At 32.2% G+C, this 24269-nt stretch overlaps 1 long non-coding RNA gene across 1 annotated transcript; it reads left to right on the top strand.

The window, feature by feature from the left end:
- Nucleotides 1–1339: 1339 nt before the first annotated feature.
- Nucleotides 1340–19144, top strand: LOC126749217 (uncharacterized). The gene is made up of 3 exons (XR_007664933.1): nt 1340–3195; nt 16650–17109; nt 18146–19144. It is a non-coding gene; the product is annotated as an uncharacterized LOC126749217 (long non-coding RNA).
- The last annotated feature ends 5125 nt before the right edge of the window (nt 19145–24269 follow it).

Here is a 24269-nt window from a genome sequence, read left to right as displayed (position 1 = left end):
TTTAAAAGATGTATACTTATTGCTCTTAGAAAAATTTTAAATTTTCGACACCGTAAAATGTCGAAAACGTTTATATTTGCTATAAATGTTTTTGACGGTTAAGCAATTTATTAAAAACGGCCTTTTTTAAGCATTATAAAAGATTTCATGTGAAATGCTGTTGATCTAGCTTAATTTACATTTGTATATTGGAATAATTTTCTGGAGGACAGCCTATGGAGCTATCATATCCTATTCCGTATAAAGCATATTTGGAAAATGTGGTTTAGAAATTGGAAATAAGCTATATGCCAGTATTGGACTGGGCATAAATTTAGAATTGCTTATATTGTACCTAAAATGCCTGGCATTAAAGGTAACATAGGTTTATTACTATGGATATTGATGTTTGCTATGCGTTCAAGAAAAAACGCTAAGGGGGTTCTCATTAAACAAACTTATAAAGATGTGTAACGGAAAGGGCAGTTATACGGGATTAATAATCTTTTTCAGATCCACGCCAATATGCACAATATCGATACAGAGATTTTGACAGCATATTTTAGAAGGATGGACGAATTTAAGAATTAATGTCTTTTTTAAATCCACGCCATGCCAATATGTACAAAATCAATACAGAGATTTTGATGCTAATTTTAGAAGGATGGACGGATTTGAGGATTAATGTATTTTTCAAATCCACGCCACGCCAATATGTACAAAATCGATACAGAGATTTTGACAGCATATTTTAGAAGGATGCACGAATTTTAAGGATTAGGAATATTTTAATCCTACATTATAATTATTGGAAACCCCCAGAAAATCCCTTGAACTTATTTTATTTTTTGATGTATTATTTGGGTAGATGTACTTTTATTGTCATATTAATATATTTTTTAACCGAAAAAAAAAACATTTTGTACAGATTCGTACCACTTGGTACTTTGTCATATGTTACATAAATCACAAAACAGTTTTACCACCAACCAAAATTCTTTATTTAACTCTCTCTACACGTGTTTCACTGAAAAGTGAAGTGAAAAGTGGTTGAGTATTTCTCTGTTGGCGCCTATACTATTAAAAAAGGTTACATACTCATGTTGAATACTACTGGAAGTACTTTTATACAGTGTGTTCAAAATAAGGATGATTTTCTGGCAATAGTAAGTGGTTAAATACGCTGTCTACGTAACAAGCCATTTATATTGTATAGATATTAGTACTCTGTGTTTATTAAACGAAGTTGATGCAAAAGTCTTTTATTTCAGAAAAAAAAATTTTTTTCATTGACATTTCACATGTGTTTAACATCTTCGAGAGATGATTAAAACTGGTCTTGATCTAGAAATTCTTTTGACTGAAGTTTTAATTTTCTCGAGTCAAAAGTTAAATAAAAAGTTTTAGTTAATGCAAAAAGTGTTTAGTAATTTGAGTATCACACCAATGATTTTAATTATATAATTAATATTTTTGTTTGAATTTTTTTCTTGAAATCATAAAGTAATTTTTTTGTTATTGATAATAATATGATTATATAAATACAAAAGAATTTATTATTTTAGGGGCACTATAATTTTTTAATTTTATGCACAAACTAAGTACAGTGAAATATTCCTTAGTCGTACACCGACGAGACCAGAATGTCCGTTCAAGGGAGTGTCTGATTTAATGAAAAATAAATATTGTATAATGTCACTCTCGCAAAAAATCATTTGTTGTTAGACTCCTCTTTTTTTTAATGGAAATTTCAGAAATCGTATTTCTAATTCGTAAAGAAACTCGGAAGACTGCATTTTTGTTATTTTCGGCAAAGCTTTGAAGCTCCTTGGTTAATGTAACGAAGAAGATTTTCAGTACCAACAATCATAATTTGGGATACATTGTTGGTACTGAAAATCTTCTTGCAATTAAACTTTTTGTTTGGAATATGGATTTTCAATATACATATATTCGTTTGAGTTCAAAAAATCCTCATCATCTTTCAATTCCAGTAAATTCTTATTCTTGATGATATCTGTCAAACCGCAAGTTGTAAAGTAATCTTCTGGATCAGACGTTCGCTTTATTGAACTAGTCATTTCTAGGTATTTTTATGCTTTATCAAAGCAGTTTTTAACTGTTGTTACTTGGTTACAAGTGGTTGATCCCAAGAGGTTTTCGTAAAAAGCTGCATACGGTGGTGAATTCCTATTTATTAGCTCATCAACAGTTTCAATTATGTTTGATTTATATTTGATATATATAGTGGTGTTCACTAGGGAGAATTTCGCTGTATATAACAATAAAATATATTTACTTTCGAATTAATTAAATATTATATTCAGACCTAAAATATATTTCTATTAAAAATAATAAAAATATATTTTGGCAAATGTTTTCTTTTTAACTCCACGGCAACATTTGTCTGTTTTTTCCTGGAAATTCTAAAATTTGTGGGATATGTAACACCGATAAGTCCATAATAAGGACGAAACAATATGTTGCATTGTCTGGGTTCAGTACTCACAGTAAGTTTTTCTTTTCATATTTGTTTTCATATTTTAAATTATAATTTCTTTTCTGTAGAAAACCAACTTATAGAACATCAAATGACCATGAGAAAGAGATTGGACGATTGGAACGAATGATGGATTGTTAGGGAAAGATAGCATATATAAATTAGAAGATATTCGGGCTTTCAGTATGTACATAACGATAAGGGAAATTGTTTTTAAGTACAGTTAGTTAATTGTGCTACATTGACACATTTTCAAATAAGCTATTTATTTTTCTTTAACTCTACAGGACTAGCTTTCGTTTTCAATTTGAAGAATATATGTTCTTGATAATAGAAGTAGGTACTTTTTAATTCTGATGGTTATGAAAAAGAGCACGGGTGTGGTCAGGGATTTTTGGATTTTTTAAGACTTAATTATTGTTAAATAAATTAATTTTAGCTTGAGATGTGAAATAATTTTATAACTTGTAATTTTATACCTGCTACGGATTGTCAACTATATCAAACTTGTAATCCAACAATTTGCTTGACCAGATTTTTTTTCACAAATCAAATGGTAATTTCGATATATAATATATTTTTTGTATATATTTTTTAGAAAAATTACAGAGATGACAATTTTTATCTAAAGGCGCCAACTGTGTTGACTATAACAAAATAGATAAGAATAAAAATGTCCGTAATGGAGATTTCTTTTTCAAAAACTGCATTATTTGGTAAGTTTATTAAAATAATTTTTAATTTTATTTGTCTGCACATTTTATTTGTATTTTGTAAATCTGTGTGGACCATACTTCTTGAGTACAGATCTGTGTCTATTGTACATTGCATTATACAATAATAAAAGACAATATTTTATCAAAAAGTCAATAGTCCTAACCTGCTAGCATTAACCAACATTGCACGTAATAAATTCTCGTTTATATACTGCTCATATAATACCAGGGTTCACCATTTTATTAAGACTACCCAGGACCTGATAATATCTCTTTTTTATTTAATTTTGTTTAATACTGCCCTGTTTAGAATAAATAAGCCTTTCATAATTTTTGGATTCGGAAAAAATCCTATTCAAATATTTTTCTAATTGATTTCTACTACTACTTATACTTATAATAAATCAAATAAGAAAAATATTTTAATTTTTCAAACAACTAGTCTGTATATAGGCTTCAAAACACCTCGCGTTTCTTTAGAAACCAAAAATAAAGGTATTAAATTATAAAATCTTAGGACATTGAAAGGCTAGAAGTAGCATGCCGTGGAACTATGGGCAGGTTTATTTACTTGCAACATCTCTGATGCAATGATGTCAAATGCTTATAAAACGGCAAAAATTATAATATCATAAAAATTTTTAGTTGTTTCCAAAGGCACAAAACAATACTACTGCTCCCCTTTAATAAAATATCAAGCATTTTTTTAAATAAAATATGATAAGATACTCTATATCGACGTCAATATATAACGGTAAATAAATGTAAATAAAGTATATTAAAGAAAACGGTAATGGCATCGCAACGCCGCTCGATCGCATTGTTGATGCCACCGATACAAGCACTCCCTACCAGTGACGTCGTCAACAAATATTTACATGATAAATATTTATTAATTATTATAGAATTTGAGTATATGTAATATTACTTTTTATGAGCTATTTATGTGTTTTTTTTAACGAACTTCATTAGAGGAAGGTCCTAATAAAAAGCATTTTTATGGAAATTAAATATTTTATTAATATAATATTATAGATTTCTTAATAAATCATATAATTATATTTTAAGACACTTAACATTTTGTAAAATGTTATTGTTATTGTTATATTGAACAAAACTCAGTTACATCACTTACTTTATATCACATAATATATACTTCTATGGTGCGGACTTTTTTAAAGGGACAGTATTGCTACAGCGGAAAAAGTTAAAACTACGAGGAGGTTCAAATTGTGAAGGAGTTGCAGGTTTTTTTATAGGTTATAAGATTTTTTTTATGGCTATTTAGCCTGTACAATGGTTTTGAGACATTTAACACTGACCTTTATAATACCTAATACCAATTATATCATATTAATTTATACTAAAAAACAAAGCTTACCTAAGAATAAAGACTATGTACAATAGTCTATGTTGGGCTTTTTCGGAAATCATGTTATTATTTCTTGAGTATTTTAATAATGATTTGAGACATCTAATTCAAATTCTTTGGCGCAAATTTGTTTGTTGCGATCTTCAAATTTGAATTTTTTGATATTTATTTTTTTCTCGATAATTTGGTGACTAACTTCAGCTTTTGAAACGGTGGAATCATCAGTGCTTAGGTCCCCATGATATCATTTTGATTTTACCCTAGTACAATAGTGTACAATAGTGTACATAAAAATATAGTATTACCAAAATTAAAAATGTGTAAATTTTTAAAATAATTACATATGAACTTATTATATCAAAAACAAACTTATTTTTTGTGTGGTGGTGATATTAATGGTATTAAATTAATATCTTTCTCCAAGCATACCTCTACATCTCTAAGTTTAAAAACAAGAATGAAAACAAAAAATAAAAAAGTGTATTATGATATTTCAATTGATCAATAAAATGTATGTTATTATAATGAATTTTTATAATATCATACATTTTGATGATTAATTGCATTTAATTAAACAAATATAATACAATAAAATATTATAGCCCTTTTAATTAAGATATATAGAATAAGATGATACATTGCATAAAACTCTTATCATTGTTTGTACTCTATACCGTTTTGGAAGCTAAAGAAGTTTTTGCACCCTTCAGGAAAGCTACCCCTGCAGCTTTGAGGGGTAAATCACTTGGCAAATTAACTGAATTATCGGCTGCCCTATTTTTAACCAGTGCATCAGAAATCCTAATAAAAAAGTACTTTTACACACATACCTCATTTAAAAAGTATTAGGTATAAATAAAGCTTATATGAGTAAAACTAATACTTTTTGTGACGAAGCTGTATGTTTTACAACACAGCCCAAGCACAAGTTTTAAAAGGCTTGTTTTTTAGCTTACATAATGTAGTAAATAAAATCATTGAAACCTTTATCAATAATTCTAAGGTAAAATATCGTCGGGTTACAAGTAAAATACATTAAGTCAAAAAATGTACTTTCGAGTAATTTCGTTGCAAAGTTTTTAGTTTTACATTTTTTAAAATATTTACATGTCTTAAAAAAAAATTGGTTTTTTAAAAATTTTATTTTTTTTTTTGCATGTATATGGAGTAATAAGACTTAATAAACAGATTAATTAAACTTTTTAAAATACATTTATTTGAGGTTATTAATAAACAATACATTGACTTAGTGTATTTTGCATGTATTTCTTTTAAATAATAGACTTATTGTACTTCTTTTAACTTTTATTTTAGCAAAATAAATACCTAAAATTAACACTTTACATGGACAGATAAGCATTAGTGTTAGTATGGTATTAAAAACAAACTTGAAGTCAAAAACTCTAAAACTATTTTATACATTAAACTATCTAATCTATGTTTTGGTCTTCTTGGTCAGTATCATTTTCAGCTGGTTCGGCTGTTACATCTAAAACCGAAGATGAACAAGGCAAATTGTGATACCAGTCACGTAGTGTCGGTGGAATTATGTTTCTGTCGCAAAGCTTTAGAAGATCTTTTTTTTAGCCACCGATATCGGTAGTTGTCTTTGATATAACGGCGGAATTATTATATCTTCAAAGCTTCTCTACTTAGTCATTCGATTCGAAGCTCGTCTGGTCAATCCAATATTAATTTGTTCATACTCATCGACAAAATCATACTTATACTGAACTACATTTGGGAACTGCTTATCATATTTAAAAAAATTTACTTTTAACCAGTTAACAATAGTTCCCTTTTGGTCCTTATTTTTGTTATTTATAGTAAGTTGAACCAATTTTTTCAAATCCAAAAATTCGTTGAATTGCAATTCTCGTGTTTTATAAGGCGATGTATCACGCTTCCTTCCAGCTCATGCCATTTTAAATACATTTTCATATTCATGGACACTGTAAATATCAATATGACGTTTAGCTGACTCAATGGAGCTGTGCATCGAGTCCACCTCCATATAAGAATGTCCACTTTTCATAAACTTTTGTTCGATAACACAAAGTGTTGGGTGAACTCTCACAATATGTAAAAGGAGAGCTGTGACCTGTACATTTCTATTTTGACCTCCACATGTGTCGGAAAAAATAGTTAAATATTTCACCTCGGGAGATAATTAATTTATGTATAAGGATAAACAGGTACCAATTTCACAGCTTCCACGCTTTCCATTTATTTCGGTCCAAAAGTAGCCAAAGGCTTCGTTTGGTGGAGCAGATTCATAAATTGTAAAATTAATATAAGTTAAGTTTGCGAAGATAATACAGTAAACTGACTTGTGATGTTGGGATTTGGAGCACGCTTTGCATATCACATGTTATAGATTTACAACTTTTATCACCAGTTGTTATTTTTTTATCTTTATCCTTTTCTTTCATAGACTCTTCTTTTCTTCTTAAATGTTCCTGATACTTTAACTCTAACTTTTCTTTATCTATAGCCTGTTGATATTCGTTGCAAGTGGGATATTGGTCTTTTTTTGGTTTAAAGAATGATAGATTGTATTGGGTGCAAAATATTCTTCTATATGTAATAAGACTTACTCCCGGCGATTGATTTTTTTTTCATTCTTTCATAAATAATTCAAACATTTTCTTAATATTTGGATTAGGATCTAAATAAAGCCGTTTAGTGGATTTTCTTGTGTAATGGCTCTCGACAACAGGAAAACTTTCAATGTGTTCTTTCACTCTTATTATTACGTCTTCTGGAGTCTTATTAGCTGGAGCTTTTTGACCTCTCTTATCTGTACCACTTCTATTTTTAAATGCATTTAGGATTGGAATATTTGAAATGCATAAGGTTTTGCAGAAAAAAGACTAACAAGCTTGATGCCTAACTTCCTTTTTAGAAAAAAAGTATGACTTTGCATTACTCCTTTGTTTACTTTCCTCTCCTTTTCGAGGCCGCCGATATTTTACTTCTTTTATTAAAACATTCATAAGTATAAAATCTTTTTGCCGTAGGTATTCCAGATTCCAAAATGTCTGGCATAATACCTTACGTTCATTGTCAGAAAAATATGTCGTATATAACATTTATAACGGCACTTCTCACAATTCACTGGCTTGGGAATTTTGGGAGTTTGTATCGTTCCTGTGACACTTTTATACGGTTGACCTTGGCTTCTTTTCTTCTTTTCTATATTTCTCTTCCAGCTTGAAGGCCTTGCAGTACTCCATCTAGTTTTCTTTAAGCTAGTTTCATGTATTGCGGCGTTAACTTTACAGTGTTACTATTTTGCCAAGAGTTTGCAGACGGTAGCTCAGAATTATTGGAGGCTTGGGATTGTTCGAAGGTTCACTTATGACTGGCTATTAAAGAATATATTCTTGATTATAACTATTAAATAAGAGGGCGCCACTTAGTTTTTTTTTTATAAATGAAAGAAAACTAAGAAAAACACTTGGTATATAGGTTTCAATTAACAATTAAATGACCCTGGATAAAGTAGATTTAAAGAAGCAAAAAAAATATCTTAACAATACAACCAAATTATATTTACATCAAAGATATGTATACACCTCATTTTCTAATCTGTTAAATGTTAATAATTTATTATGAATTAAAATATGAATAATGTTGATATGATTAAATAAAATAAGTTTGTCAAAAGTAACATTTAAATTATGATTTCGCTACTAGGTAGATTTCAGCACTTGAAAAATAAATTGCAAATATTAAAGTTTTTAGTATATATTTGTATTACGCAGGGGAAAGTTCATGAACCTTTTTACCTAAGGCATATCAGCCTTAACCGTGTTATATCTACTTAATTACCAAAAAGGGTACTGAAAAATACTGAACAAAAAATAACTAATATTATAGATAAGAAATTGACATATTAAATTATGACATTAATTAAATATTTGTAAGGTTAAACTGAAATAAAAGGTATATTAATAAAATTTAAATAAATGGGACAAATCTATGGTTAGTAATATTCAAATAAATGGAATAAACTGGCCTGTATATTCTTCCAAGAAATGAACGGCTAGCCTTCAAAATCGAGGCTGTGAATATATGCCATTTTTTGTAGCTTAGCTATCTGGACTGGAAATCTCTAATACTAGCTCTAACTCTGGCTCTAGCTCCACAGCTTACAGCAATTTCCCGGGGAAATTAAAATCCTGCAGCCATCAACAATTGAAGAAGAATAAAGAAGAAAACGGAAAAGTAAAACCCTAAAACAACGATTGCCATTGTATTCACTGTCGATAAAAATGAAGGGCGTTCAAAATGTGCCACACTCACCTTGCTAAGTTTCATTATCTATCCATCAAAAGCTCGGGCATCCTGCACCAGAATTATGAAATAAACAGTTCCCTAAAGGAACAAGATTAAGGACTATAAATTATAAACCATATTGGCCACTTCCTGCTTCACAAATTTCGGAAATAAAAAACTGGCCTTTTACGTGCGCTTCTACCTACGACACGGGAACAAGTCCTCGAAAAATGGATACAGTACCGACTAAATAAGTTACGACCCCACCTCTCGCCTGAGCTGTCAATGTCAATCCAATCAGAGAAAACATTAATTAAGACCAACCAGAAGAGTGACCGTCAACAGAAAGCATGAATAATACCACCAGAGGAGAGTGATGGGTTACAGTAGTAATGTGTCATTGACAGTGTGAATTTAAAGAAATATCGATTGATGAAGTTGACTGAAATTATTAATATAATTATTGAAATTAATGAAATATCAATGGAGCGTTAGTGAACATAAGAAATAGAAAAATAAAACGCTACAGTATAACTTGAGTTCTAAACTCTTCACCATCTTTGCCTTCTTCACTATATACATAGTCCTTATCTTTTAAAGAATCGTCCGAGTCCTCTATATCCGAACTTTATTTCGTTACTTGTTAATTACTAGGTCCAGGTACATCCGGATTTAGCACAGAGGGAAAGTTGCTTTGGTTCGGAGGACACTGATTAAGTTTTTTAATTTGTTCTCTTAATTTCATTTTTAAACTCTATACCAATTAAAAATATTTAACATAATTAAAAAAAAATAGGTAGGTATCTATTTTAAAATGTTTTTAAAAGTTATCTTAAACTAGGCAATTTTTACTTTAGAGCATATTAATTAGGTACGAGAAATATTAAATAAACCAAGTGGAAATGTACTGATTACTCTAATGCTATATTATAATAATTGTCCATTTCTTACCCGGGAAAGAGTAATCTACCTTCACAGGAGATAATGTGGTATAAGTTCGGTTTCTCAAGTCGGTACAATTTATTTGCGTAGTGGAGTCTGCAAAAGAAATATTCAAACATAAAAAAATGCGATTATTTATTAATAACTCAAACAACTGACAGCACTGTAGATATTTAAATTATATCGAAAAAGTTTATGTGACGCCGTGGTTAGATTATACCAAAGGTTACATTTCATTTTATGAAATGTAACCAGGTGGTGTAAATAACTTAAAACTGAAAAAAATTGACTAAGTGTGTTTTGCTTGTAACCTGACGATATAGTCATACTCTATAAATATACTAAAAAAATATATAAAAAAAAAATTACCTTTGAGGTAGAGCTGATTTTTTAAAATAAAGTCTGGCTAATGATCATATCATCTCCCTCATATAAGAAATCACTTCTAAGGATGTGATCTGAACAAACAAATATGTTATTTTTAATTGTGTTGATTTCCATTAGTGAAATTCATTGTTCCCTTTGGGCATGGTCATTAGGCAATCTATAATAAGTATTTGACATTTAATCAAAAAGCAAAAAAAAAAATTACAGTAATAAATTAATATGTGGTGCTAACTACTATATATATTATTGTAAGTTGCATTAAAATAAAACAAAAAAATAGTAATCAAATTTTAGGGACAGACTTTATACATATATCAATATCTAAATAAATTTTAAAATTTTTTAAGGACAATAAAAAATTAGTAATTTCATCTATCTACCTAATGTCTATATTAAAAAAGCATAACTATATATAGATAGATACATAGCTATTAAACCATCTAAAAGTGTTTCCAAACTGTTAAATAGGTAGAGGAGGATACATTGCCTGGCCTCTTCGGCCTCCCGATCTAACGACATTGGATTTTTACCTATGGGGTCACCTCAAATCCTTGGTGTATTCAACTCCTATCGATACTTGGAAGGAACTTTTACAGAGAATCAGGATTCATTGCGATCGGATCAGGAACAATCCAGCGTTCTTGTGGCAAGTACAGCAGTCCACGATTCCTCGTACTCGGGAGTGTATCAGACGTCACGGAGCTCAAGTTTAATCTACTTATGAAGTTTAGTTAAACTTTTCGGTTTTTTGAATAACTATCGCATCACGGTCACATTCAAAACGGTGAATTTTATTAATATTGAACAAGAGTGCCTTTTCTTTAGTTTAAGTTTCAACCTATCCGTATTTATTATTTCAGAGTCTTTATTATACAGGCTGTAAAATCAACAAGGTAAAAGGACTCCGTTTTAAGAGGTCCTTAGTAGATTACGTAAAATTTGTTTTAAATTATACCGAGTACTTCAAAAGTTATTAAAAAAAGATTTCCAGCGGTGTCTTTTAGGGGTCGTATCTTCGTAGGGAGGGTCTATACGATATTATTTTTTTTGTTTTCTACCTGAATCCGAGAGATTTCCCACATTTTCCGGGAGACCGTGTTTATGATGATAAAACATAATAATTAGCTTGCTTTGGATAATATCTGAGTAGGATTGCTATGGTTTTTATTAATAAAAAATAATGAATGACAACAAAACTAATAAAAGAAAATACTACTACAAAATTGCTCAAAGTGAGCAAAAAAAGCTCAAGAGACCTTGCTTGTTAAACTCTCAAGCTCGACGAATCGACGAACTAATATTTGCTATACTCTTCATAAGCATTTGGATGTTACTTTTCATTTCCTGACTGTGGTGGAAAATTAACCTAAAATTATAAATTATTTGAAATTGAAAATTATAAACGTTTACGATACTGGCGAATCGTAAACGCGTCTTTTTAAATCACTTGAGAAGAATCTTATGGGATTTAAACCTGGTAATACGAAACTCTATTTAGATGCTCTCGAATTAATAAACTAAAATGAGGTAGAGCACCGTAATGCATAAACCACATATTCATTGCAAGTTTTTAGACCTTTTTTTCAGTTTTTTGGAGCAAAACTACCTAAAATTAAAATCGTTTTTACTACTCAAAACTTGACTCAAAATAAGGCTGTAATAATTTCTTTACAGTTTCTCGTAACCGCTGCTTGATACGTTAGACAGTCTTTGAATTAGACAGTCCTATTAGGGAATCCGTCAGCGTATGATCTTCGTTCTTTTAAAGCCTTACATCTCGCCAATCCGTATATAATTATTGTCCGCACAATAATCTAATATGTTGTTATATAGAGGGTGTTCATTTGAAAACTTCCCACCACGGATTTATCGAAAACCACTCTTTAAAAAAAAAACGTCAAAAGGTTTGTCAAGGGGGACAACTTTCTAACCTAAAATTACTTCACTCCCTTTCACCCATTGCCCCCCAGGATTATCCCCTTAAAAATTTTAAATGGCAAGGGGTATCGAGTAATAGCTTGTTTAAAAGGTCTTTCGAAGTCTTTTATTTTGGCGTTTGAATTTTTTTAAATCGGTCGATTTGTTTTCGAGAAAATTAAAAAAATCTTTGTTTATCTTAATTTGTTTTTTATTTCAATAAGTGTTCAAAATGTTGCCCGTTTTTGGCCAAACAAGATGATATAGGCGATGTTTAAATTCCTGACGGAAATTTTCAAAAACACGTTGTAAGTTATCATGGCAGCTGTCGATGATGCGTTGACGAAGTTCATCCAAACTTTCAGGTTGGGGAGTAAACACGATAGATTTCAAATGACCCCATAGAAAAAAGTCTAACGGCGTTAAATCAGGAGATCTAGCAGGCCATTCTATAGGCCCCCTTCGCCCTATTTGGAAATGTATTATCTGGAAACTCGTCGTCTAGCCATTGCCGAACGGGAAGAACATAGTGAGGAGGAGCGCCGTCTTGCTGGAAATATATTTCAGCCTCATCAAGTATAGGGTTTCATCATCGATTTGGTTTTCAATTAATTCAGTGATAAGCGGATTGATGGTATTTTCCAACATATCCAAATAAATGTCTCCGTTTAAATTTCCGTTAATAAATAATGGCCCAATCACTTTATTTCCTAAAATGGCTGCCCATACATAAATTTTATGAGGGTACTGGGTATGCTCTTCTACAAATGCATAAGGATTTTCATTACTCCAATATCTACAATTATGCTTATTAACAAATCCATTTAGATAAAATGTGCATTCATCGCTGAAGTAGATATTCTTTACATGAATAGTATTATCATTAATCGCTTCAGTCATTTTTTCACAAAACTCAACTCGCCTATCGAAATCGTCTTTGGTTAACTCTTGCAATATTTTCATTTTGAATGGATGAAAGTTATGAAGTTTGGTAACTGTGTGAACAGAGCCTAATGAAACACCAGTGGCAGCAACAATTTTGCGTAATGAAGTATTAGGATTTATTCCAAAATGACCCAAACTTCAACTTGAGCGGCTTCATCCAAAATTCGCCGATGATCACGTTTTTTATTTGCAACAGATCCAGTTTCAGTAAACTTAGTAACAAGGTCCAAAATCTGACCAGATATCTGTAATGATGAAAAGAATGCGGAAAAAAATTCAGGTTGTTATTTAGTTTTTTCCATGTCTAATCTTCGGAATTGCTGTTTATGTTGGTAGTTTCCGTTTTAAATTATAAACGAATTGTAGATTTGGCAAACCCATTCGGGCAACATTTTGAACACTTATTGAAATAAAAACTGATGTTTTCATGTTTTTGTTTTCTATCTGAACAAATTAAGATTAACAAAGATTTTTCTAATTTTCTCGGAAACGAATCGACCGATTTAAAAAAACAAAAGATCAAAATAAAAGACTTCGAAAGACCTTTTAAACAAGCTATTACTCGATACCCCTTGCCATTTAAAATTTTTAAGGGGATGACCCTGGGAGGCCGAGGGTGGGTATAGTAATTTTAGTTTAGAAAGTTGTCCCCCTTGACAAACCTTTTGACGTATTTCGGCGTTTTTTTTTTAATTGTGGTTTTCGATAAATCCGTGGTGATGTTATGACAAAAATAATAGTCCGGCAAGACTAATTGGTTTACAGGGACTATTTCTAGGGAATTGAGTTTGTTCGACAGTCTTGATTTAAAAGTTTTAAACAACAAGAACAACTCCCTAGATCTGATTCCAGAAACCCTGTTAAATTTAAATGATAAAAAAAAGAACCTATCAGGCCGGCGTTGTGGGTTCTCTGTATGGTCAGTTGTCTCAGTCACACTCACTCACTCAGTAGTAAAACACCTTACTTTAATTTAAATAGGGTGTTTATTAAAGTTGTAAGGCAAACAAAATCTACATGGAAAACATGATGGTATTAAAAATGTAAACAAAATAAAAAAATTGAATTGGCTCTGAGTTCAAACTTTAGTCTCGGCATGGTGCTCTACCCAACTTTTTATTTTTTTAGTACTTCGAAAATATTAACATCTATAGTAAATATCGAGAGACAAGGGAAGGTCTCATTATCTATTATAATCAGAAATCAATTTCATTGAAATATTACTTACTTATTTCTGGGTATCATGCTTCAGAGAACCACGAGGTGTTACAATACGCTCCGCTCTCAAGTAACTCGTATAAATATAACCAATATTCAATGATACCTTCTTATTTTATTATAATCAGTCTTAGTCTTTAGTCTCGCTAGTGGCATCTAGGGTAAATACGCTAAAACAGTCCTCAATTAATACACTGTTGTACTGGCGAACGTTATGGCGTATTCACCATAGTATGCAGAAAATCGTTGTTTTCAAAGTTATTTCATTTACGTTTATAAATTATGCTCCAAATCCAAAATTTATTTTTTTACCTTAAAGGTCATTCAAAACTTAGTAGAAAAGGTTAATAAGTAAATTTTCCATGATTTATACGTGCCACAAGATAAAGGAAAGAGAGGGTCCCATTTATTAGGGTATTGGGATAAGACAACCGGGTTTTTATGTCCATTTTTTTTATTTTCCAAATTTATTTTTGAAAGCCAATAGTAATAAAATATCAAAAGAATTGATAGGAGGAGAATAAGGAATAAAAGAAACCATAAACGAATTGAATCGAAGTTATAGAAGCCGAGATATAAGTATAAAGTAAGCTTTTAATAGTAAGTTTTTAAAGTAAGCCCTAAACTAACAATTTCCAGTAAAAAAACTCAAGAAAAAAATTTTTTTTTTGGTCGAAAATTGAAAGGGCCCACGAAAAATTTCGAAAAAAATGATTTTTATTTTTTCCTAAATTAAAGTCTGATAACTTTTTGTTTCAAACAAAAGTTCCCAGGAATATTCCGAGGTATCTGTATGTCAAAACGAATCGGTTCTAGCTATCATAGAATCGCAGAAAATTGAAAAAAACTATAAAACATAAATATCGAATTATCATGAGCCCTATGAAAAAAATTTCAATTTTTTATTTTTCAATCCTGTACTACTTTAAAAGAGTACCTTTAAAAAAGATTATTACCGATTTGACTCTAAAACGAACGGAAAACCTATATCTTTGCATTTTTCGATTTTCGAACAAAATCCGGGTCAAAATGAGCATTTTTTTCAAAATATGCTCCGAATTCAAAATTTCTTTTTTCTGCTTAAAGATGACTTAAAAAGTAGTAAAAAAGCTTTATGACAAATTTTTCCACGATTCATACGAGTGCCACAATATAAATAGAAAGATTAGGTCCCATAAGAATTCATGTTTGGGGATAAGAAAAACGGGTTTTTTCATTTTTCAGTTTTATTTTTGAAAGCCAATACTAATAAAATATGAAAAGAATGGACAGAAGAAGAAAACTGGTTTTATTTTCTATTTTTATCAAGAGCCCTATGGATAAATGTCATTTTTTTATTTTTCTATCCTGCACTACTTCAAAGCATCTTTAAAAAAGATTATTACCGATTTGACTCTAAAATGAACGGAAAACCTATTTCCTTGCATTTTTCGATTTTCGAACAAAATCCGAGGTCAAAATGACCATTTTTTCAAAATATGCTTCGAATTCAAAACTTGTTTTTTCTGCTTAAAGACGATTTAAAAAGTAGTAAAAAAGCTTTATGACAAAATTTTCCACGATTCATACTAGTGCCACAATCTAAAAAGAAAGATTAGGTCCTATAAGAATCTACGTATTGGGATAGGATAAATGGGTTTGTATTTTTATTTTGAAAGGCAATTATAATAAAATTTTAAAAAATTTTAAGGAAAAAAAAGATTAAAAAAATGTATCAACGTATTGAATAGAAGCTATGAAAGCCGCGATATTAATAATATAGTAAAAAAATATAAAAAATACACCTTTTTTTGACACCGCATCAATGTTTTTTTTTTCTAAGTTAGTAAACTAATAATATAAATTTATTACAAATTTAGCAACCCCCACTAAAAAAATCCTAACTAAAATAAAACTATTATTACTGTAATTTTTTTTTCAGATAATTATACCTATTACTATTATTATAAATATTATCTTTCTTGTAAATATTCTTAAACGTTAAAACACCCTGTATAATACGATTGCTATTTTTATAAACAATATTTTCCTCATAGATGCACTAAAACTTTAAAACCCTGTATATTTATATTATCAATTATTATAAATAATATTTTCCTTATATATGCCCTCAATCTTAAAACCCCCCGTATAATTCTATTTTTATACTATTATTATCCGCATAAATATCCCGTAATATCAATACCCTCTGTATATTTCAAATATATATTTATTAATATTTATATTCCTTTATTTATTCTAGTAATTTATCAAAAAACCGTTCAAAATTGTCCCTATAATATTAATAATTCATTAATAAAATAACTCATGACGTCATGAGACGAACACGACGCGTTTATTATTGTTGCCAGACATCCCCCATCCTTCTCTCAAACCGCTTTCCTACTCTAAGGCTGCTCTACATTGGAGGCAGATGGGATCTGGTCAGCCATCCCGGTTAAATCAGACCAGACCAGACACATCCCGACCAGACCCTGCGCTCCTACACTGCAAGTGATTTCAGGATGCAGTACAGTGTGAGCTCTCGACGAGAAAGAAAGTTTTTGCAGTTGTGATTTTCTGAATTTAAAAATGGACGAGGAACTTTTTGATTTTATATTAATGGACCAAAATTTACTACTCAATAAACCCACGAGAAAGTGGGTTCATGAGTTTAATGAAGACCACAGGCAAAGCGAATACTACTTAACCTGCTTACCTATGCGTGGTTATCCAGACAAATTTAAAAAATATCACAGAATGACCGTTGAAACGTTTGACTACATCTTGTCACACATAAAAGGGGACATACAGAAGTGGAGTAACTTCAGGAATTGTATAGGGCCAGCAGAAAAACTGTCGATTTTGTTGAGGTAAGTTACTTTAATACCGAGTCAATTTCGGCAATACGTAAGTTAGATAAAGTTAAATTGTAAAAAAATTAAATTAAGTTTCGCAAGGTAATTGAGATATTTTGAGATTCTGCTTGTTCGGAATTTTCTGGTTGGCATGGAGAAATAATCGAGCTTGATGTATCCGAAGAACTGGATGCATACGGTTGATTGGGGTAGTATCCTGTGTAATTTCGTGGAGGGTGAGGTAAAACTGTCAATGGCGATGTCCATGGTGTGTTGCTTGGTTCTAGTGATTCAAGTTCAGCGATGACACAATTCAGAATATTTGATCGTAATTTCAGTCGTTTTAGGAGTGGTTATTGTTTGAGCGAAGGAAGTAAACTTTTCAAGAATGATAGGTCGTCATCCTCCTCTGCTGAACTGGTTGGTTGTGATGCCGAAAAACGAGATTCCAGCAATTGTACTTTTCTTCTTTCTAACTTTAGTGTCTCGTTTTGAATATTTTGGCTTTGCTTTTTCTTTGGTCCGGGCCACCGAAACTTACTCTCTTCTGTCGAGGAGGCGGTAGTAGGTTGTGGAGCATTGTTTACTTGTGTAAGTTCCTCAGGCTCATCAACATTTTTATCTTCAGTGTGAACGTCAAAGTCGTGTTGTGATCCAGGAGTTTCGCCTGATTCCTGAGTTTTATCAATTTCACCTGATTCCATGTCCATCAGTGTATTTGCTACTTGAGACGCAGGAGGATTTCCTGAAGTAGCACTTGACTTCATCATAGGAAGCAAGAAGCTCAATGAATCAAACTAAACCCACTTGGACTTGGCAGCAGCACCTGACGCACCACAGTTTTCCTTAATTTTCTTGCATAACATATCTCCCAACTCTTGCGGGCCATACCTCCTGAAACAAGGAGTTGTTAACAATAAAATGATACTTAATATAAAAACACATGTATTGTACAGGTTATTTGTTTTAAGGTTATAAACTTAAGTATACTTTTCTCTTAGCTCATGTCTGTTTTACTATAATATTTCTAATTATTATTTTTTTATTTTAGGTATCTATAAACAGGTCTTTCCTTTGAAGCTCTGAGCGGAACATTTCGCATGAATAGTGGGTAAAATCGTAGAAGAAACTGGTGATGCTATTTGGAACCAATTAGCTCCAATCCATTTACCGCTTCTAAATCGAGAAAGATTTCTTGAAATTGCTGCAGAATTTAAGGACATGTGGAACTTTCCTAACTGTGCCGGTTGCAAAGACGGCAAGGCAGACATGTTAAAATCAAAGCTCATCGGAAGAGTGGTACCATGTTTTACAACTATAAACGTTTTTTCTCTGTTAATCTTCACGGTGTAGCAGACGCTCGGTGTAAATTCATATTCATTGACGTTGAAGCCTTCGGAAAGCAAAGTGACGGGGGCGTATTCGAAGCTTCTCCAATCTCAACTTTTTTGAAAATTGCTCTGAAACGTTGCCAGCTCCTTCACCAATCGATGACAGTGACACTCTGGTTCCATTTGTTCTAGTCGATGACGATGCGTACGTATCCTTTAAAGACTTTTTTAATGAAACCATTCAGTCAAAGAAAAATTACCGAAGCACAGCGCGTTTTCAACTATCGATTGTCACGCTGCAGAAGGTGTATAGAATGCGCATTTGGAATTTTAAGTGCAAAATGGAGATTACTCTACAAAGCCATTGAAACAGAGGTAGAAAAAACCTGATAAAATAATCAAATGCATGTGCCTTCTGCATAATTTGATTATTGACAAAGAGAATATTACACTAAATCAACGAGTGCTTAAAGACGCTCTATAGGAATACCAACAAAAACATCAAAGACCAGATCTTGGCGGACGACGATTTAACAGGTCCTCTACCGCTGCACAAGAGGTGAGAAATTTCTACAAAGACTACTTCAATGGCCCTGGAAGTGTTTCGTGGCAGAATGAAATGGTCTTCAACGTTAACAATAAGAGATAAACCTTAGATACAGCGAGGCAGACAGAATACTGCACTATGGAATTAAACATTATATGATGAAAATTTTTGTTTTTTTTTACCTACATTAAAGCATGATAAAATTTTGGTCGTTAATAATTACGGGGTACCCTGTATATACATGTTAAAACTTGAAAAACTCTCTATTTTTACTTTAAATTATATTTATTCAAAAATTAAACGGACAGAGTAACGTGCTTAAATTTATTATAATACTACTGTGTTTTTTATTGGAAAACATCCTATTTATATTTAAAATTGATTGCTTAATTGGCATATCTCACGGTAAATTCCATATTTCCAAATATGCTGAGTAAGTTCCGGCGGTCGTTGCTATTGCGACACCGTGGGATCGTGACCTGTTACATAAGGTCAATATAATCGCATATAACAACTCCCTCTTTTACTAAAAAGTTAATACCGTGTATTAAGTTTTTCTTAAAATTAAATTATAAAATAAAGTCTAACTAACACTAGGTAAATACAAAATAATAAAATAATAAGATTGATATTCTTAATATTAAAATGGAGTCTCTTCATTGTCTTCTTCGTCATCTTCGGGATGGATCGATGGTCTTCTTCTTGCTAAGATTCGACTTAGCTTCAGTCTGGTAGATACTTTGGGATGCGGCCTCGACGGTGATGGGAAATCGTCATCTGTTGGACCCATGGAAATGCTAGGTAACAGTCTCCTGCGTCGACGACACTTTATCAGGACATAAAGACCAATTAGGACTGAAATTAGAGTCATTAAAGAAATTATGAACCAAGATTGATGTTTCTCGATAAATGGTTTTCTCATCATTTTCTCTAATTCTTCTGAATACTGGTCCAGTTGATGCTGCGCTATGTTAAGGTCTTCTATGTCTAGGTTATTTAGCTTTATTGGTTTCAGATCTGGAATCTTTATTTTCTCGGGAATGTTTTGACAGCATTTGTAAGGAACCATGACTTGGTGATTTTTGTAGGTGACATTTTGATCTCTATCTATGATCCGTTTTGCTTGGATACATTGCAGTAAGGTTGGAGTTTTAGGAGCGAGTTAATTTGGATTATAATCGTCTTTACTTCTTTTCCTTCACACTTTATCGTTATTGGTAACGGATTGGAAACTGTGATTAGCCAGAGATTTAGATCAATTTCTTTGACGTTATATCCTTGTGCCAAAAGTAGAGAAACTTGACAGGTTTTTGGGAGATGACTTGGTCCTTTGAGCAGCTGCGCTTCACAAATGGCTTCGCTATCTATTGGATAAGGCAGAACATCGGAACAGATTTTTTGATGGATGGCTAGTGGTTTGCAGTTTTTCATATTTGACAACGAGATGTAGAGCATCGAATCATCGTTCTGCGCGATATATTTTTGGTGTGTTGGTATTACGTGGTGAAATTCTGTTCGATTATCAAAAATGGGGGTGGTATAAAGATGATATGTGTAAGTTTCTGGTTCAACCAGAGGTATCTTTAGGATAAAAACTATTCGTGTGTCAGTTTGATAGGCTTCAAGACCTATTATGTCGATATACTGAGCAACAGATGATGAGTAAGTAGGTAAAGGAAGATTATTTTTTCTTAATGTTTGTGAAATTTCTTGCAATGCATTTATTAAGTCTTTGGGTGTGATAATAGAACTGTGCAGCATTTTTAATCTCGCGAAAGCTATGGCGTTTAAGAGGTCATTAAGTGAATTTTCTAAAAAGGAATAACTTTCCATTAGTGACTCACAAATTTTAGATTGAACGTTAGCGCATTGTTGAAAATGATTAATTTTTATTCTTGATAGCGCATCAGCGTTTTTGTTAATTTTCCCGGGTTTGTGTTCAATCTTATAATTGTACTCTTCCAGTTTGAGTCGCCATCTGGCTAACCGGCTACCGGGACCTTTTATGGAGAATAACCATGTTAGGGGCCGATGATCGGTAATTAATACAAAGTTTCTTCCAAACAAGTAGGGACGAAAATGTTTGACGGCCCATACAATCGCGAGTAATTCTCTCTCGATTGTCGAGTATTTGGTCTCTGCAGCACATAGAGTTCTCGATGCGAAACCAATGGGTAGATCTTTACCAACCGGTCCTTGTGAGAGGACGGCGCCTATGGCAAACGCGCTTGCGTCTGTGGTCAATAGGAAGGGTTCCTTGAAGTTAGGGTAAATTAGAATAGGGTCGGATATGAGTGTTTGTTTAAGTTCTTCAAAAGCATTTTTACAATCGGAATCAAAAATAAAGGCAGTGTCTTTCTTTAAAAGCTTAGTGAGAGGCTTCGAGATTTTTGCGAAATTCGAGATAAATCACCTGTAATAACCTGCCAGGCCTAAAAAGGACTTTATATCCTTAGCACTTTTTGGCTCGGGGAAATTTTGGATGCACTCTACTTTGATGGGATTTGGTTTGACACCATCTTTGGTGACAAGATGACCGAGATAAGCAACCTCTTTTCTTAGGAATTCGCACTTATCTGGCTGAATTTTTAGATTCGCTTTCCTAAGGCGTTTGAAAACTTCTTTAAGACGCTCTAAATGCTCATGGATAGTGGGCAAATAGATGATAATATCGTCCATGTATACCAGGCACCTTTTTTTTTGAATGCCCAAGAGGATATTGTCCATGACACGCTGGAAGGTGGACGGAGCATTCTTTAGTCCAAACGGCATACGTACAAACTCGTAATGACCGTTCTCAACTGAAAACGCGGTTTTCGGGGTGTCTTCAGGATTGATCTCAATTTGATGAAACCCGGACGCGAGATCTAGCGTCGAAAAATACTGGCATTTGCCAAGCTGGTCCAACAAATCAGAGATATTTGGTAAAGGATACTTATCATCAATACTGAGCTCATTTAGTTTTCGATAGTCTATGACTACGCGCCATTTTTGTTTTCCTGAGGCGTCTAGCTTTTTGGGTACAACCCACACAGGTGAAGACCAGGGGGATATTGATGGTTTGATGATCCCTTGGTCCAACATCTTGTTTACTTGAGTCTTTACTTCCTCCTTGTGAATTTGGGGATATCTATAGGCTTTGGTGAACACGGGCTTTGCGTTGTTGGTGTCAATATTGTGTTTAATCTTATTGGTAAAAGTTAGCTGATCTCCCTCTATATAGAATATGTCTCCGTATTCGAGGCAGATATTAGTGATTAACTCTTTTTCTTCACTATTGAGGTGATCTGTCCTTAATTCATTTCTTATTATGAAATTTCTGTCAATAGGGTGATTCATGGGGTCATCAAGGTTAAGATTAAAAATGGTTTCATTTGATGGGACATAAGGTTCAATAGACAGGTCAGAAAAATCGACAGATTTTGAAATAACGTTAGCATTAATTATTGTTGTATAAAATTCGCCGTTTTCATTTACATGTACGAGTGCGTTAGGTAACCTAACTTTTTCCTTTTCTTGTGAATTGAGGATGGCATTGATATTCGAAAGATTGCATTTTAATTTAAATATTTTTTCGGTACGTCCTTCTATCGAGATTTTATTAAAGGAATTATCGTAAATTTTTTCTACTCGATTTTCTGTTTCTTTCACTTTGTGTAAGGGAATAGTTTTTAAGTTTGTAACTAAAGTTTTTAATTTAAGATCTATGACTGATTCATAATATTCTAAGAAATCGAGGCCTAAAATTCCGTCGAATTCTATGTCAAGATTGTAAACATATACTTTATGAGGGTTTCCGATAGCAAGCGGTACAAGAGTGGATTCTTTTAGAAGAAGTTTTTCATTTGTTATTCCTTGAATGCATACGTTTTCTGGAAATCGGGTAGGAAGATTTTTTACCGTATTTTCTTTAAATATAGAAATTCCTGCTCCTGTGTCGATTAGGAGTTTAAAGGTATTTGTTAAGTCGTTAATATAGTAGAGATTTTTGGGATTAACGGTTAATAATGGGCTTATAGAAATGTTTGCTCTGGAAAATTGAGGTTCGAATTGAAATCCTCGAGATTCATGGTATTCATTTGGGATTGAATCTGGGCGACAGGATCTTGACTGTCCGGGGGTTGGTTCTCTTGAGGCAGTGACAGAAAATTTTGGTAGTCGTTAGTGTCAATCATTTGATCATTTTTGTCTAAATAAAATTGGTCATTTTCAGAGGAATATTCATCGTATTGATGTGGATAATCGAAGTCGTCGATATTTACGCTATCAGTAAAGGAATTATTTCCGAAATTAACATGATGGGTCCGCTGTTGATTTTGCGGAAAATTAGGATTTCTTGTATATTCTAATGGTCGGAAATTGTTGCTTTGGGGTGCATTATGGTTTCTTTGAAAATTGGGAAAGGTTCTTGGTTGTTGAGTTTGTGGAGGAGAAAGTTGTCTTTGAAAGTTTGGAATGCTGTTTTGTGAAAAATTTGGCCTTTGGTTTTGTTGATAATTGGGTCTTTGGTTTTGCTGGGATCGACATTCAGAGGTCATATGACCTAAACGGCCACAATGCAGACACTTAGGAATTTGAGGTCGGGTCCTCATTGGCTGCACTGGTTTTGAAAGTATTTGTGTTCTCTGAGATTTCTGGGTTTCAAAGTAAGATAACTGAAGCTCTCTTCTAATACGAGTATGTGCTTCTACGAGGTTACGGGGATTTCCTGCTCTTATTATTTGTCCTAATTTAGGTTCAAGTCCCGTAAGGAGAGTATTTAATGCCATTGTTTCAACAAGGATATTTTGCGCGACTTTTTGATCATTAGTAAGATTAGCAGCTTTTTGAATACTTGATAACATTTTCGCATTAAGTACTTGAACACGATTATAAAAGGTTAAAGCGGATTCGCCGGGTGTTTGACGTAATCTTTGTAAATCCTGAATAAGGGATGTGAGATCTCTAGAATCTCCAAAGTGCAAATTTAGTAATTGCTTAATTTCATTATAAGTAGCTGGATTTCGGGAGTTTATTAGCTGTGCTGCTCTTCCCTTGAGTTTATTTTTGACATGTATAGTTAAAAGAAGTTTCTGATCATTATTGGCCATTTTAAATGCACAATCACACGCATTTAAAAAGGAGCACAAAGAAATTTGGTCACCTTCAAATTCTGGGACAATAGAAAATATTTCTGAAAGTTTATATGGTTCTACTTCCTCTTCACGTGTTGCTTGAGAGCGAGTTTCAGGCATTTTTATTTATTTATGTTATTAAAGCTCTTATAATAAAATTGAAATTTAATTAAAATTAATTAT

The sequence above is a fragment of the Anthonomus grandis genome, chromosome 22, assembly GCF_022605725.1.
Source record: "Anthonomus grandis grandis chromosome 22, icAntGran1.3, whole genome shotgun sequence".
Lineage (NCBI taxonomy): Eukaryota > Metazoa > Arthropoda > Insecta > Coleoptera > Curculionidae > Anthonomus > Anthonomus grandis.
Note: the sequence above shows the minus strand (reverse complement) of the source record. Positions and strands in the feature narration are given on the sequence as shown.